This window comes from Pinus tabuliformis, chromosome 2_1 (genome assembly GCF_031772625.1).
Source record: "Pinus tabuliformis cultivar Carrire ecotype Pingquan chromosome 2_1, CPIR1, whole genome shotgun sequence".
Classification (NCBI taxonomy): domain Eukaryota; kingdom Viridiplantae; phylum Streptophyta; class Pinopsida; order Pinales; family Pinaceae; genus Pinus; species Pinus tabuliformis.
In genome coordinates this window covers 850,809,043-850,827,289 of record NC_142299.1, presented here as the reverse complement: position 1 = coordinate 850,827,289, position 18,247 = coordinate 850,809,043, and positions in this window count along the sequence as shown.

Genomic DNA, 18,247 nt, shown 5'->3' with positions numbered 1-18,247 from the left:
AACAACGTATGGAAACTAGTGGAATTGGCTCTTGGAATCATGTTTTTTATTCTTCTCATACCACATATCTATTTTCCATAGGTGTAAAACTTTCATGTGGTTAGTGGGTGTAAAATTTTCATACCTTAGCTCACTCACTGAAGGTATTGTATTAGTGTGTTTTTTTGGGTATAAGACGTAGTTTTTTTTAGTGTTTTTTAATCAATCCCCAAGCTCTTGCATAAATGTATGGATTTGAAGGAAAGTACCATGTTTTTTTGGTATGTATCGTGATTTTTTTAGTGTTTTCTTTATCCATCCCCAAGCTCCTGCAGAAATGTCTCTCTTCAAAGTAAAATTCCATGCTGATCTTATTGCAAATGCAGCATACATAGCTACATCTAGGAAGGGGATTCTAGTTGCATATAGCTCGATGTTGTAATTTGTAGCCCATAAGATAAAATTCAAAGTGACGTGGTGTATGGAGGAGGATTTGGAATCATAGATGTGAGAAGGTGTGCGGAGGCTTTTATGAAATGCATAAATGTGTGAACCACTTATTTGACTATTACAAAATTTTGGATTCTTCCATCTATTTATTTTTATTTTTATATGAATTAAAAAATGTTATATATCTATATATATATAATCAATCTAATGTCCAGTTCAATTACTGGAAAATATAGTCATTCAAATTCTAAATGTTCGATGCATATTGATTATTCTACCTTAATATTTTCCCCCATTTCTCCGACATCGTGTTTAAGAATAACTGAATTATCTATTCATCAAACTATTAAAGTGGTTTAATTTGTCATCCACTCAAAGAATTGTGGAGGATTATGAAAGATTTCATTTTGCGAAGGAAGCTTCCTCTGCACCTTGACACTCCGCATTAGTTTAACTTATATTGACATTAGTTTAACTCATATAATATTGTAACCTCATTGGTGTACCCAATGTGGAGTGTGAAGGTGTGGAGGAAGGCTTCCTCTGCATAGTGAAAGTTTTCATTGTAAGCTTCATACAAGGAAAGCCCTGCACAATGAAACATTGAATATTGTATAGAAAAATCAATAAACACTAGGATGTCAAAATATTTTTTTAGCCCATTGAACCAAAACCACCAATAGAAAAATTCAAAGAATTGCAGAGTGCAGAGGTGGCTTTCATTGTGCAGAATGTGGATGTGGAAAGAAGTGTGTGCGAAAGTGGGAATAGAGAAACGGTTGCAGAAATGGAGCATTCTTGAATAACGACAAAATACGAACGTGCAATGCCTTAATCAATTAATTAGCGCACTACAACACAGAGGAGGGTTTTAAGGCAATATTTGAGACAATTTTTGGGTAAATTGTCTTAAGTTGAGACAAAAAAAAACTTGTGTATTGTCTTAAATATTGTCTTTAAGTAGGGGTCTCAAATTTAATGTCTCAAAGTTAATGTCTTAAAAAATTGTCTCTATAAAGACAATATATAACACAAGTGTTATTATCTCTTAGGAGACAATTTTTTTGGGTAAATTGTCTTAAGTTGAGACAAAAAAAAAAACTTGTGTATTGTCTTAAATATTGTCTTTAAGTGGGTGTCTCAAATTAATGTCTTAAAAAATTGTCTCTATAAAGACAATATATAACACAAGTGTTATTGTCTCTTAGGAGACAATTTCATTTTTGTCTCTCTAGAGACAATAATTTGGATTAAAGACATATTGTCTTTATAGAGACAATATGTCTTTTGTCTCTTTAAAGACAATATAAAACAATGAATCTAGAAAAATATCTCACCATTGATATAAATCAATATAAAATGTATTTAATTAAAAATAAACAACAATATCATTGATTAATTCATATTAGGGCACAGTGGAATCGAACCACCAACCTCCTGCATGTAAAGCAAATGCTCTTCCATTGAGCTAGCACCCTTTAAAAAATTATGTGATTAGGTTGGGAAGTTAGAGGATGTGGCAGAGATACAGGAGGTGATGATGGAGCTTCAGGATGGTTTCCAAGATGAAATGGATAGGACGGAGGTGGTTGAACTTTCACAATATTGGTAGTATTAACATGATCTTGTATAGGTGCTTGTAAGTGTAATAGAGTATCACATCGATCACTGATCTACTTACCTTATATTGATCTCAGTCTAGTAAAGGATAGTGTGACTAATGAACATAAAATTTTAGGCATACTAATATGTACTAGTATCATGTACTTATTTCTCTATACAAATGACGTGATTAGTGTTATTCGTTATGGATAAGTAAGAACATAATCAATGTAAGTAATAAAGATAGTGATATCCTAATAGCTGATGTGATCAAGTAGTGTGAATAACGATATGTCAATAAATACGAGTAATAGGATATACAATGTCAAGTAAGGTAATCATGTTTACATAAGCTTTATTCTAAGAGTTGACACATATGATATGGAAACACTAGTAACACTTATGAATCAATGCACTTGTTCGAGCTTATTAGAACAGTGAATACTAGTAATCTTCATCTACATGGGTTTAGTTCTAGTACAGTAACTATGACAAGATGCTTAGTCTTAATATGATGATTAACCTTATCAAACTCATGTATAAGTGAAATAGTGATGCAAGCCTTACTTAGCTTGTTTCCATTAGATTGATTTCCAAGTAACTCAACTTCTTAAGCATATTATGATTACTATATTAGCTTGATCTGATGCCGATTCATTATTGGTTTCATGTTATCTATGAGTTATAAGAGTGTAATTATTAATAATACTTACATAACCATTATACTTAGTAAGCTACTAGCTCTCATCAATACCACATGTTCCATCATTGCAATATTATACATATGCTTATGAATCATTGTTTCTATTATCTCATAGTAAGAGTGCAGTTATAGATAATATAGTTAGCTAAACTAGTATTATGTCCATTACTCTTAACAATTGTAATCACTAGTCTATAAGCAGATATAAATGTGTGTACTATTACGATTGAATGCTATGGTTGAATAAGTTGTAACGCCAATATGTTTACTACATATAAGTAATGCTTGAACTGACACTTAGATTGTATTCATACTTGTCCAATCAACATAGTAAGTAGTTATACTGATACAATGAGAGAAGGTGTGATTTATTACCATTATATAAGGAGCTTAGTAGTTTCTATAATGATAAGTCGTTACATGGTTTTATATATATTACACCATAAAACATAGTTACTAGAGTTATTGGAATTGAACCAAACTATTACTATAAGCTAAGTTGAACAAGTACAGTGGAATATAGTAATCTATAAATACAAGTAAGCTTATAGATATCTACATATTCAACAAGCTTAAGCACAGTTATAATGAAGGAATATGAATTGGGACCATTGTACTCATAAGTATTGTATAAGGATAACACAGCGTATCCACCAACTTTGTACATAGCATGTTGTTCACACTAGAGCTTATACCTATTCATAACATGTCAGTGTTTCCACAGAAGGTGATGATGGAGCTTTAGGAGGGTTGCCAAGATGAAATGGATAGGTCAGAGGTGGTTGAACTTTCACATCAAATATCCCAAAAATAATTGAACATATTAAACTCAGAAGAATTAGACATGTATTGAAGCGTGTGTCCAGGAAATTCATCTGCACAACATCCAAAAGAAGAGTTAACTGAAATATGAATTGTAGCAATTTCTTAAACAGGAAAAAAAAATTAGCTATTCTATCATTATTGTTGAGTTGGAAGAATATGCAAGATTCAAAACAATTAACTTTCTTGGGAATAAGCATCAGATCACTAAATATTTGATTTATTTGAAGTGTTAAATTTTTTTCCCCAAAAATTATAGGAACACATTTACAAGAAAATTGATATAGTAACAGAGGGTGGGAGTAAGGTAGGATTCCTCGTACAGGAAGAAGAATAAATTGTTGCAAATGTAAAAGTCATATAGTTTTCTAGCAACATCAACAACACCATAGATATATCTATGAAATAGAACTCGCCAGCTTTCATCACTCTCCAAAAAAATATGACATAAGCTCTCATAGATTAAGCCTCAGATAAATATTTTTCTTTCATGTTTTGAGTATCAACTGCAAAGATGAATAGTACATGCCACAACTTGAGCCCAAACTTTCAATTGTTCCTTCACTTGTTGGAGATGGTCTCCAGGGTTGGAGATTTTCCAATTGGCAATAGGATATTGTGTATAGCCCTCTTTGTTTGGAGAATCCCTGTTATCAAGAATAGATACAAGACAGGATTTCTGATGATGGTCATCTTGAAATTGTTGGTCGATTGCATAACATAACTCCAAGGCTAGGAAGGTATTGAGAGCTTAAACATTTCTTCATAATTGAAACTGAATCCCAGATCTAGACACCCATTCATATGCTCATCATCATTTCAGGTTAATGCACTAGGAAGATGAATTCTATCAACTTGAAAACCAAAACCTCCTCACAGAAAATATTTTGCAAGCAATGTCCAAAACCCCAAAGAATTGTCACAATTTTTGAGACCCTATTCCAATATTTCCAAAGTAGAGCGGGAATACCTAGGGTTCCATTTCTAAAAAATATCCAGAAGCGAAGTGTCACAAGAGGATTTTATATATAGAATATAATTTTATATATTATAAATTATAAAGTATATATATTCAAAAAGCAAAAAAACACACATGAAGTGTCAAATTCATTGTAGAAAAGATGAAAAAAATACAAATTTGTTATTTATCTACACCATTATGAAGTTATAAAATTAATCATTGTAGTATCAACCATTTAGTACCACACAAATTACATCAACCATCTTGTAGTCACAAACTTACAAATATTTAATTTAGAGCCAGATAAGAGGAAGTAGAGCAAATTATGAATTTATGAATTGAAATAGGTCGTCATTACCAAAGAGTTACACGACCATGTGTCTACTTTTCAAAATAGATATCATATTAGAAAACAAACAGAAGTCAGAAAACTGAAAATCCAATATGACAAGTAAAGAAGTGAGGGAAGAGACAACTATTCTAATCTACTCTCTACTTTTCCTTCCAGTTGGCACGACCACAAACCCCATGCCATTGTGGTTGTGGAGGTAACTGTAAAGATGAACTTGGACCTAAAGTTGATGCTGCTAGAGCCCTAGTGGGAGTGACAATGACAATAAATAGTGATGGAATCTCAACACAATAATCATCATCAAAAAGAGAAATCTTCATGTTTTCCAAAGCCAATGTTGCATCCTTCAAATTATCCTCCTTAAGATAGTTGTCTGAACTTATATGTTTTATCTATCTTACCTTGTCGTAATAATGGGACAACCACCATAAGTTGTAATACACATAAAATAAGCTATCTACCTTATTTACATTCAACTTATTTCTCCTCATCATCATCATCATCAAAAAGAGAAATCTCCAAGTTTCCCAAAGCCAATTCTCCATCCTCCAAATTATCCTCCTCTGGATAGCTATCCCAAGTCATATGCTTTATCCATATTACCTTGACGCAATAATTATACAACAACCATAGGTTGTAATGCACATAAACTAAGCTCTATAGCTTCTTTACATTCAACTTATTTCTCTTGAACCTATTTATGACATTGTAGGTTCTTCAAAACCTCTCCACAAAATGAGAGTTAAAAACTTGTTAAAGCACTCATGTCACACACCACAAATATGGGGTAGTAACACCACTAATGTAGTTGCTCAATTGACGTCATGTGATATCACAATGTTCCTCCTCAAGGAAAAACTATGTAACCACTATAAACATCTACATCGATGTATAATCTTCTATTCACCCCGCCACCAAGCACTAATGCTTCCACCTATGACATAGAATAGTATTTTAAGATGGAATATTTATTTGTGTCCACCAGTTTTTCACCTCCATAGGAATATGGTTATACAGGTTCTCATCTCTAGGCTGGAAAATGTCTTTCACCCATGTTCATATGCTCATACACCCTCCCCAATCTATTATGCAACTAGCTCACAAAATAGAAGAAAAGATAGAGCAATGACTTCAAAATTAGCCTCTTTAAGGGGGCAACCTCCTTTACATTACACAAATGAACAATTCTTGGATGATACAAATGACAAGACCTCCTTTATATATATAGGAGTCTAAGGGGTCACAATATAGTCAAAGCCGACATAACAATAATAATGTAAGGGCCCCCAGCTCAAATGGTCGACTGATAGTATGAGAGGTCATCAAATCTCCTCGATAGGCCTGATGGCCGTGCAGCTCTACATGGACGTACCTCCGGTGGTGAACCACATCAATAATAACAATATGTGGACAACATGGGCACAACAATAACAATAAGGGGCTACAATGACAATAATAACAAGGGAATACACTAGTATTATAGGGTCCTAACATGCCCCTCTCCTTCAGAAAAGTGTTTTCCTCAACGCTTGAGTAGTTTTTGATGCTTCTATATAAAATTCTCATCCTCCCATGTGGAATATTTAGTGGGTAAGTTCTTCCACTTGATGAGATACTCTTAAATTGATCGAATTCGTAGCTATCGAGTTCTTGTTTCTGTGACTACTCTAGGTTCCAATATGATTTTTCCTTCCTCGTCAAGTTCTGGCAATATTGTTTGAACTGGGATCTTGTCACCTACAACCTTCTTTAAGCATGAAACATGGAAAACTAGGTGCACTCGGGACGTTGTAGGAAGCTCCAATTTGTATGCCATAGTACCAATCTTTTGGAACACCTTGTATGGACCATAATACTTTGGTGATAATTTATTATCCTTCTTAGCTTGCTTGAGGGAGATTTGTTTGTATGGTTGTAGTCGTAGAAATACCCAGACACCTACATCAAAACTTCTTTCACTGTGATGTTGATATGCCTATTGTTTCATTCTATTTTGTGCCAAAGTGAGGTTATCCTTTAAGAGTTAGAGAACTTGTTTTTTATGCTCGATGTGATCTTCCACTGCTTGAACCTTATAATTTTCTCTTAAATATGATGTGATGGACGGTGGATGATATCTGTAAAGTGCCATAAATGGGGTCATTTTTGTTGTAGTATGGAAGGAAGTGTTATACCACCATTCAGCCAGAGGAAACCATTTGACCCATTGTGTTTGTTTATTAGATACAAAGAAACGAGGATATCCTTCCAAAAACTTGTTCACTATCTCATTTTGCCCATCAGATTGGGGATGATACGATGAGCTATGAGCTAATTGAGTACCTAGACAAAAAAAAAAATTTGTCCAAAAATTTCCAGTGAAAATGGGATCTCCGTCGCTTCCAATAATCTTTCGGTTTCCAGGTAGCTTTTAAATTGTTTCCATAAATGCAGTAGTAATTGTATTGGCTTTAAAGGGATGAGATAATGCACAAAAGTGTGCATACTTGGTAAGTCTATCAACTACCACCATGATGACACTCTTTCCTTCGGACTTGGGTAAACCTGTGATAAATCGATTGAAACCTCCTCCCAACGTTGACATGGAATGGATAAAGGTTGTAATAGACATGGGGCATTTGTTTCAACTTTATTTTGTTGGAAAAACAAACATGCTGCCACAAACTTTTGAATATCAGATTTAAGGCCATCCCAAAAAAATTCCTTCTTAACCCTGTGGTAAGTTTTTAAAAATCTTGAGTGCCCTCTTGAGGGAGAGGTGTGCAATTCCATAAGAATATTTTGTTTGAGTTGGGAATTCTTACAAAGGTATAAGCGATATTTTTACAATAACAAATCCTTTTTCCAGGTAAATGTATCAGATGTACTAGGGTCTTGTTATAACTTTTTAATGAGTGCCCACACTTCTTCATCATTCTTCTATTCATCCCTTGCTTTGTTTATCCAATCTAGTTGGACAATAGAAATGGCACAAAGCAATGCTTCCACATCCTCATCTTTTCTTGAGAGTGCATCTGCAACAACATTTTTATTCCCTTTTCTGTAGATGATTACAAAGTCATAACCCAACATCTTTGTGACCCATTTTTTCTGCTCTTAAGAAAATAATATTTGTTCTAAAAAGTATTTAAGACTATCATGATCTATTTTTACCTTGAAGTGTTTTCCCATTAGGTAAGGTCACCATTTCTAAAGTGCATGTAGTATTGCCAACATTTCCTTCTCATAAATAGCTTTGTGTAAATACTTTCCTTTGATTGGATGACTTTCGAAAGCAATGGGTTTTTCTGCTTGCATTAAAACAACACCAATTCCATTTCCTGAGGCATCACATTGCACAATAAAAAAATTTGTGAAGTCTGGTGTAGCTAAGACTGATGCTTGGCACATTGCCTCTTTAAGATGTTCGAAGGTTTTCATTGCTTTTGGAGTCCATGAAAATGCATCTTTCTTCAATAATGTTGCTAGAGGTGCTGCTATTCTCCCATAATTCTTAAAAAACTTGCGATAATACCCTATCAACCTGAGAAATCCTCGCAGATACTTTATGGATGTGGGGATCTTCCATTCCTTAATGGATTTAATTTTGCTAAGGTCTACCTTAACACCTTCATGAGATACAATATGACCCAAATATTCCACCTCTTGTAGTACAAAGAAACATTTGGAGGTTTTTGCATATAATTGTTTCTCCTCTAATACTTTGAGCACTCTATCAACATGTTGAACATGATCCTTCCAAGACTTGTTGTAGATTAGTCTATCATCAAAAAATACTAACACAAATTTTCTAAGGGTGGGTTTGAAAATGGAATTCATCAAACCTTGAAATGTAGAAGGTGCATTTGTAAGGCCAAAAGGCATGACCAAAAATTCATGATGACCTTCATGAGTTCTAAATGTTGTTTTCGGAATGTCTTCAGTCTTCATTCTGATTTGATGATATCCTGAATGAAGGTCCAACTTGGTGAATTAAATTTCTCCATGCAATTCATCCAATAATTCATCAATGATAGGTATGGGAAATTTATCTTTAATAGTGACCTTGTTGAGCTCCCTATAATCCAAACACATGCAACATGATCCATCCTTCTTTTGCACCAATACTACTGGAGCAGAGAAAGAATTTTGACTAGGTTGAATTATACCAACCTCTATCATTTATGCAACCATACGTTCAATTTCATTCTTTTGGGCATAGGGATATCTGTAAGTCCTGATGTTTGGAGGAACACTTCCTGGAATCAAATGAATAGCATTATCATGATAAAGAATAGGTGGGAGGCATTTGGGAGTCTCAAATACCTTGGAATGATTGTCCAAGACTTTTTGGAGATCTGGAGAAATAGATGATTTCGACATGGGAACCTCTAGTGAACATAATTGTGTAATTACACCACATTGTTCTTTCTTTAGAAGCTTTTTCATGTCATTAGAGTTGATTATCTTTCCTGGTTTCCCTATGATACCCCTTAATTCAACTTCCTTTCATTCTGGAAAAAAAATCAAAAAAATTTCTTGAAAATTAAAAGTTATCGTACCCAAAGATTGTAGCCATTGGACTCCTAGTACAACATCAGCACCACCCATTAGAATAGAAAGCATTGGACTATTCAACACATATTCTCCACTGGATAGCTTGATATTATGGCACTTTCTAGAGCAACTTATCGTTCTTCCATTTGCAACCATCACTTGACACTCCGGTGCTGGATATAGGAAGCAATTCAATTCTTTTGTTATCTTACAATGAATAAAATAATGGGTACTACCCGAATCAATCAACACTATTACCTTTTTCTTCTTGATATGTCCTTCTACCTTAATATTTTAAGGAGTGGTTATTCCAGCCAATGCATTACAAGATATGGTCAGATTCATTTCTTCTTTCTCTAGCTTTGTTCCTGGTGTGTATCCTCTTCTTTTGATGTTTCTTGCTCCTTTTCTTCTTCCTCTTCATAATCTATGTAAACTAGTTTCTTCTCAGCACACTTATGACCTTTAGTGTTTTTTCTATCACAACTATAACAAATCCCTTTTGCTCTTTTCTCTTCTAATTATTGTGGTGTCAACCTTGTAGGTTGTGCAAGGCGAGGGGCAACAACACTACCATATTTATAGTTGTGATTGGTAGGCTTCCTTGTTTCCATAATTTTGCTTTCAATTTTTCTTGCCAACCTAAATTCCTTCTCCAATGAATCAGGTTCCCAAATGAAAAGCTCATGTTGGATTTTATCCTTTAATGTCCCTATGAACACATCAATCCTATGCTCCTCTGGAATATCTTTTACCCTTATATTCAATTTTTGGAAGTCCTCAATGTGCTCCACCATTGAACCTTTTTTTTTAGATTTATCAATTGGCTAAAAAAGGTGTTGCTTTTTGTATCCTCATAATGTGCTATCATTTCTTCCATAAAAATTTCCCAAGTGACAATTTGTTTACGAGAGCAAAGCCATTGATACCATACAAACTAATTGGGTTCCAAATATAAAGTTGCAATGCGTACCTTTTGTGTGTTTTTCACATTATGGAGATTGAAATATTGCTCCATCTGTAGTATCCATGTTACGGGATCCTTTCCATCAAACTTCCTCATATCGATCTTTGGAACATGGTGGGTCTTCAATCCAACATTAGAGTTTATGAAATCATGATTAACATTTCTTTTGTTCTCATCATGAGTTTCCTTTACTACCCTTTCGCCATTAGTAAGAATTTCTTGTAGCAACTTTGTCAAATCTATCTTCAAATCTTCCATGTTTCCTTTAAGTTTTGCTTCTATACCATCCATCTTAGCTTCCACACCATCCATCTTAGATTCCACACTAATTCATATTAGCGTCCACGCCATTCTTTAAACCATCCATCTTCGATTCCACGCCATTCTTTAAACCATCCATCTTTGATTCCATGCCTTTCTTTAAACCATCCATCTTAACTTCTGTTACTTTTTGTGAGAGTGAAATTTGTTGCACTTGGTCTCATAATTTTGATATATCATGTTGCATTTCTTCCTCTTCTTCATGAGTCATGCTAGAGATTTCAGGTTTCTTACTAGGTGTTTCCATTTTCTTTCTTCGGGGCATCAATTAATGATAATTATGCTTCACTATGTCCTTTGAATTCCTTCAAACTAATTTTTCAAACCAAAATTATGCAAAATTTTAAAAAGACTACACACCTTTTTGGCTTTGTAGGAGCTCAATATTGAATCTATTGTATCTCTGTAATTTCGAATCTCCAAGGTCTAAAATTTCGACATGTGATAGCCCTATGAGTCCTGTTTCCAACTCCGCAAGTCTGATCAAGATTGGATTCTCCAATAAATAGTATTCCAAATCTCCCACGATGACCTGATTATAAACTAGTTCAGTAGAGCAAACTTGTACAAAGTACTACTTGTCACTATTTTTTACCTTCGACCCTAAAATAGATACAGAAAAATACATTCCATCCTATTTTTGCACCATTTTACTAAATTTCAATCTGATGCTCAGAGAGAAAGTTATGATGATGTTCCCTAGGTCACCTGTTTGAGATATAATTTGGGAGCCTACAAAAACCCTAACTTTCTTGGATCATATCTCCGAAAATATATCAAGACAAGATCTACAATTCATACTCAAGGTTCATCACGATTTCTTCTCAAATGGGTTTTATTTTTGCTTTTTAAACATCGTAGAAAAAAATTTATAACGAAAATTCCATGATGACCTGTTTGAAGCAGCGAAACCATAGAATCCAAAGCTTAGATACCAATTGTTATGCAACCAGCTCACAAAATAGAATAAAAGATAGAGCAATGACTTAAAAATCAGCCTCTTCAAGGGGGAAACCTCCTTTACATTACACAAATGAACAATTATTTAATGATACAAATGACAAGACCTCCTTTCTATATATAGGAGTCTAAGGGGTCACAATATAGTCAAAGCCGACATAACAATAATAATGTAAGGGCACAACAATAACAATCGTGGGCTTCTATGGGGCACAATAATAAAAATATGTAGACAACATGGGCACAACAATAACAATAAGGGGCTACAATGACAATAATAATAAGGGAATACACTAGTATTATAGGGGCCTAACATAATCACACTGATCTAAACCTACAAATCAAATATGTTATAAATTGGCTTGGTAAAATGCAAAACATAGTTCCCTTGTGACCATAAATGTGCATTAAGAATGGTATCACTCACCACTAGAGCACCATCTCCATGTAATGTATTGTGCAGACTCAACTGCTTCCATGAATCACCCACCACCATGTTAGGCAATACACCTGAAGGTGAGATAATAACTACCAAATCTAGTATGTGAAAATTCAAGTTATTACAAGTGACTGCAAAAAATGTAGAGCGAAACATTGTGCCAAGTGATGAATTTCATGATGGAATTCCCTCCCTTTTGGAGGGACCATGAATCCATTCACACTCTTTATCCTTCTCAATATCATGCATCAAAAGATTCAACGTGTGCACCAAACAACCATAGCAAAAGGTGAGTATGAACCTATTCCCTTACAATTAATAATTACTTGAATCACATTGAATTTCCCAACCTCATTAATGGTTATCAGTAGAAGGTTTGCAATTCTCTAATTCATCGACTACAAGGAAGAATGCACCACTAGTTGTCACACTAAGAAAATTTCTCAAATGTTGGCTTTTAACATTTGTCCAATGGCCAGATATAATGGATAGCCCACTATCCACCCACTCATCTGTAAATCATCCTAGATCTCTTTGGACTTAACCTTAATACATGCCTAGAAATATAGCTTGATTTCTCATATCCAGGGCTCTTGTGTCCTTTAGAAACAATGTTGTAGATGGCCTCAACCATAGTTTTCCAAGAAGGGGAGTGTCAAACATTAAGGGTATGCCACACAGAAAAACCTTGCCACTTATAGATCCACATGCATAGAGAAACATTACCATTTTAATCACTTTGGCCCCAGTACCAACATCAAGTAAATTTTCTATTAGTCTACTTTTTCTTCCACACTTTTCTCCTGAATTCACGCTAACATAATGGGAACTAGATGTGGCAAATGGCATCATATGGAACCTTTTCTTTTATACCATGCTTTCTATGTGCACCTACTCTTCCTTGATGTGTTTTTCTTTCTCTCTTCAACTCTCTCACTTTTATCCATAACAGAATGTGATCATAGCAACCTTTGATCTCCTCCATGTTGTCACTAATATGCTTTTGTCATAAACTAACAAAATGTTGTCTCAAAATAATTCAAACGTAGCCAAAAATAATGAAATGGTGGAATAGAATGAGAGGTTTAATGCTTCCCTTCCATTTTCCCTAAGATGTGAAGCTTTCCCGTGGGCCCACACTTCAAAGAAAACAAAAATAAATAAAATTTAAAAAATAAAAAAATATGTATACACAAGTGTTGGAGAGCGATGTGACAACACAAGCATCGAAGGTGGAGCAAGGGAAAAGTGCTTCGTGCAAGCGCTTCATTTTGGTGTAGGAGCACCTTTAGATGGACGATTGCTCCCAAAAATTTTGTATCTCAAAGAGTTGTTATGTTTGGATTATGTGTGAGGGAAAAAAGCCCTCACTTTTGAGATCCAATCAATGGGAACTAAGGGATTAGTCTTTGTTTCTTCTCTTTTTCGGATGCATCTTGCAGATATATCATGCAACGTTAATGGCATCTCTAGAATGCATCTCTTCACATTGAATATAATATACAACTATTTTCCAATGTGATTAGAAGAAAGCTTAAAAAATAAAATTACAATACCCATAGAGAAGGTCTTAATTGTCCCATAGGAAATGTGAAGTGTTACTTTTGTACATGATTTATATTTTGATTCTAGAGACCATCTAGAGCTTCTTTGTTGGTGTATTTTTGGTTCATAGATGTATTTTTTGGTTCAGAGATATATTGACAATGAGGATCCAAAAATAGGCAATGATTTTGATGACATGTAGGTGGGTGTTCTGGCATGATTTTGTTTTACACTGGAGGCCATCTGGAGCCTCTTTGTTAATGCATTTTTGGTTTAGAGATATATTTCTCGGTCACTGATTTTTTTTCCAGTTCTTTTATGGTTTTGGATCTATTCCTAGTTTGGTAGGTGGACTGGTTTAGTGACTCGGTTCTAATAACATTGTCCAAAACATGTTCAAATGATCCTCTTTGGAACCAACAAAATACAAGTCTAAACAAGCATATGCATGAACAATCAAAGGGGAGCTAATTCCCACAATGTTGTCAAAGAATAATCTTTAAGATATGACAAAGACAACATCAAAAGCATGTTGAAAATGAAATTGAATTGATGCAGATGTTATTAGAGAAAGAGTGTTAAGGACGATCAAGAATGCTTCAAGCAAACAACTGAAGAGAGTTAACCATGTGCTAATAGGCTTAATATGAGTATTCCAGGTACCACAGTTAAAAAGATGGCTCTGAGAGTGTTGAGGATGAACAAGAATTCTTCAAGAAAGAAACTAAAGAGAGTTAATTGTGTGCTAATGGGCTGAAAATCTCAACAAGTGTTCCAAATACCACATTCAACAACATGGTTTTCCCATCAAAAAAGTGTTTTCTGTAATGCATATGTGCAAAACAAAGCATCGAAGAAAAGTTGTCATTAAAAAAATGTTAAGAAGAGATTGCTAACACTACCAATAAATTATAAAAAGAGTGATAAGCATTGTATGGTTGTACAATGAAGAAAACTAGTCAATAAGATATCCTCAAGAAAAATCTCATCTCCATCACGATAGGTGAGGCCTACCCAAGAAAGTGAAGTCAAGATGATACACTAACATCTAAATTCCTAATAGGGAAACCTTCCAAAAAATGATTCCATAAAGTGATTAAAATAGGTCCACATAAGATTTGAGCAGGATCTAGCACACTTGTCATTCCAAAAATGTTGCTAGATTGTCTCAGTCACCCCACAATGCATGTAAAGAGAATTTGTAACCCTAGACTTGGAAATTATCACTGTCAAAGATAGTCTTTGATAAATTAACAATTAAAAAAATACCTTGAGATAGTCAGAGACTTTGTGATCTCAAAATAAGTTCAACCCATGAATCCCCTTCTTATCCTTGTCCTCAATATGCCATTTTTTGTTAAGGATCTCCTTAAATGGATGCCTCACATAAATCCTTTGATAGAACTATTGGGTCTTGTAAGTCCAAATTGGTTTAATATAATACTAAAGCTAGCCCCTTGAGATCAGTACTGGTTTATTTTTATTAAGGTTGTCAAATTGTGGGTAACAATGATTAGGCTTGCAATAATTTGTTTAGTGAATAGACAGAGATCAAAAGCTATTACGTACAAAAAAAATGATTGTGGTGAGTAGAAAGCCTGTTATAAGGTAAGGTGAAGGTAAACATAAATGTTAGGCCCCTATAATACTAGTGATTCCCCCATTACTATTGTCATTGTATCCCTTATTGTTATTATTGTGCCCCTATTGTCCCCATATTGTTATTAGTATGCCCCATAGAAACCCACTATTGTTATTTTTGTGCCCTTATGTTATTATTGTTATGTCGACTTGATTATATTGTGACCCCTTAGACTCCTATATATAGGCGGGAGGTTTAGTCATTTGTATCATCCAAGAATTGTTCATTTGTGTAATGTAAAGGAGGTTTCCCCCTCGAAGAGGCTGAATTCTAAGGCGTTGACCTATCTTTTCTATCTTTTTGTGAGCTAGTTTCCTAACATTTGGTGTTAGAGCTTTGGATTCTAGGGTTTAGCTACTCCAAATAGGTCATTGTGGCATTTTCGCTATAACTTGTTTTTTGTGACGTTTTAGAAGCTACAAAAAAAACTCGTTTGAGCCAAAATCGTTCTGAACTTAGGGTCTGAATTTCAAAGCTTGTCTTGCTATATTTACGGAGATATGATCTGAGGAAGTTAGGGTTTTTACAAACTCCCGAATTACATTCCAAACAGGTCACCTGGGAAAAACCTTCATAACTTGTGTTTTGAGTATTAGATTGAAATTTCGTAAGAATTTTTAGAAATAGGACGGCCTATAGTTTTATGTGTATTAGTTTCGGGTACTAAGGTCGAAACAGTGACACGTGGCACGTCGTAGAAGTTCACTCTACTAAACTAGTCTATAATCAGGTCACCGTGGGAGATTTGGCATAACACTTCCTTGGAGAATCCAATATTGATCATACTTGCGGGGTTAGAAAGAGGACTCAAAGGGCTACACCAGGACAAGGTTTTAGATATTCGAGATCCGCAGTTATAGAGATACAACAGATTCAATATCGAGCTCTTACAAAGAAAAAAAAAGGTGTGTAGTTTTTTTTAAATTTTGCATAAGATCGGTTTGAAAAATTAGTTTGAAGGAGTTAAAAGGGAATAGTGAAGAATTATTAGCATTAATTAATGCCCCGAATAAAGAAAATGGAAACACCTAGTAAGCAACCTGAAAGCTCTAGCATGACTCGTGAAGAAGAGGAAGAAATGCAACATGATATATCAAAATTACAAGACCAAGTACAACAAATTTCACTCTCACTAAAGGTAAATGAAGCCAAGATGAATGGCGTGGAAGCTAAGATGAATGGCATGCAAGTTAAGATGGATGACGTGGAAGCTAATATGAATGGCATGCAAGTTAATATGGATAGCGTGGAAGCTAAGATGGATGGAATGGAAGCTAAGATGAATGGCATGGACGCTAAGATGAATGGCATGGATGATAAGATGGAAGAATTGAAGATAAATTTGAATAAGTTGCTACAAGAAATGGTCACTAATGGTGAAAGGGTAGTAAAAGAAACTCATGGTGAGAACAAAAGAAATGTTAATCATGATTTCATAGACTCTAATGTTGGATTGAAGACCCACCATGTTCCAAAAATCGATATGAGGAATTTTTATGGAAAAGATCCTGAAACATGGATACTACAGATGGAGAAATTTTTCGATCTTCATAATGTGCAGAACACACAAAAGGTACGTATTGCAATTCTATATTTGGAACCAAATCAGTTTGTATGGTATCAATGGCTTTTCTCTCGTAAACAAATTGTCACTTGGGAAATTTTTATAGAAGAAATAATAGCACATTATGAGGATACAAAAAGAAACACATTTTTTAGCCAATTGATAAATCTCAAACAAAAGGTTCAATGATGGAGCACATTGAGGACTTCCAAAAATTGAACATAAGGGTAAAAGATATTCCAGAGGAGCATAGGAGTGATGTGTTCATAGGGATGTTAAAGGATAATATCCAACATGAGGTTCACCTTTGGGAACTTGATTCATTGGAGAAGGCATTCAGGTTAGAAAGAAAAATGGAAAGCAAAATTATGGCAACCAACCACTCACAACTATAAAGATGGAAGTGTTGTTTCCCGTAGCCTTCTACAACCTACAAGGTTGACACCATAGCAATTGGAAGAAAAAAAAGCAAAAGGGCTTTGTTACAGTGGTGATAGAAAATACACTAAAGGTCATAAGTGTGCTCAGAAGAAATTATTCTACATAGATTGTGAAGAGGAGGAAGAAAAGGAACAAGAAATGTCAAAATAAGAGGATATACTCCAGGAACAAACCCTAGATAAAGAAGAAATGGATCCGACCATATCTTGTAATGCATTGGCTAGAATTACCACTCCTCAAACTATTAACATAGAAGTAAATATCAAGAAGAAAAAGGTAATAGTGTTGATTAATTTGGGAAGTACCCATAATTTTATTCATTGTAAGATAGCAAAGGAATTGAATTGCTTCCTATATCCAGCACTAGAGTGTCAAGTGATGGTTGCAAGTGGAGGAACCATAAATTGCTCTGGAAAGTGCCATAATATCAAGCTATCCATGGGAGAATATGTATTGAATAGCCCAATGCTTTCCATTCCAATGGGTGGTGCTGATGTTGTACTAGGAGTCTAATGGCTACAATCCTTGGGTACAATAGCTTTTAATTTTCAAGAACTTTTCATGAAATTTTGTGCAGAAGGAAAGGAAGTTGAATTAAGGGGTATTGCAGGGAAATCAGGAAATATAATTAGCTCTAACGGTATGACAAATCTTCTAAAGAAGGAACAACGAGGTGTAATTGCACAATTATGTTTTCTAGAGGTTCCCACATCGAAATCATTTATTTCTCCAGATCTCCAAAAATTCTTGGACAATCATTCCAAGGTATTTGAGACTCCAAAATGTCTCCCACCTATTCGTGCTCATGATCTTGCTATTCATTTGATTCCAAGAAGTGTTCCTCGAAACATCAGGCTGTACAGATATCCCTATGCCCAAAAGAGTGAAATTGAATGTATGGTTGCAAAAATGCTAGAGGTTGGTATAATTCAACCTAGTCAAAGTTCTTTCTTTGCACCAGTA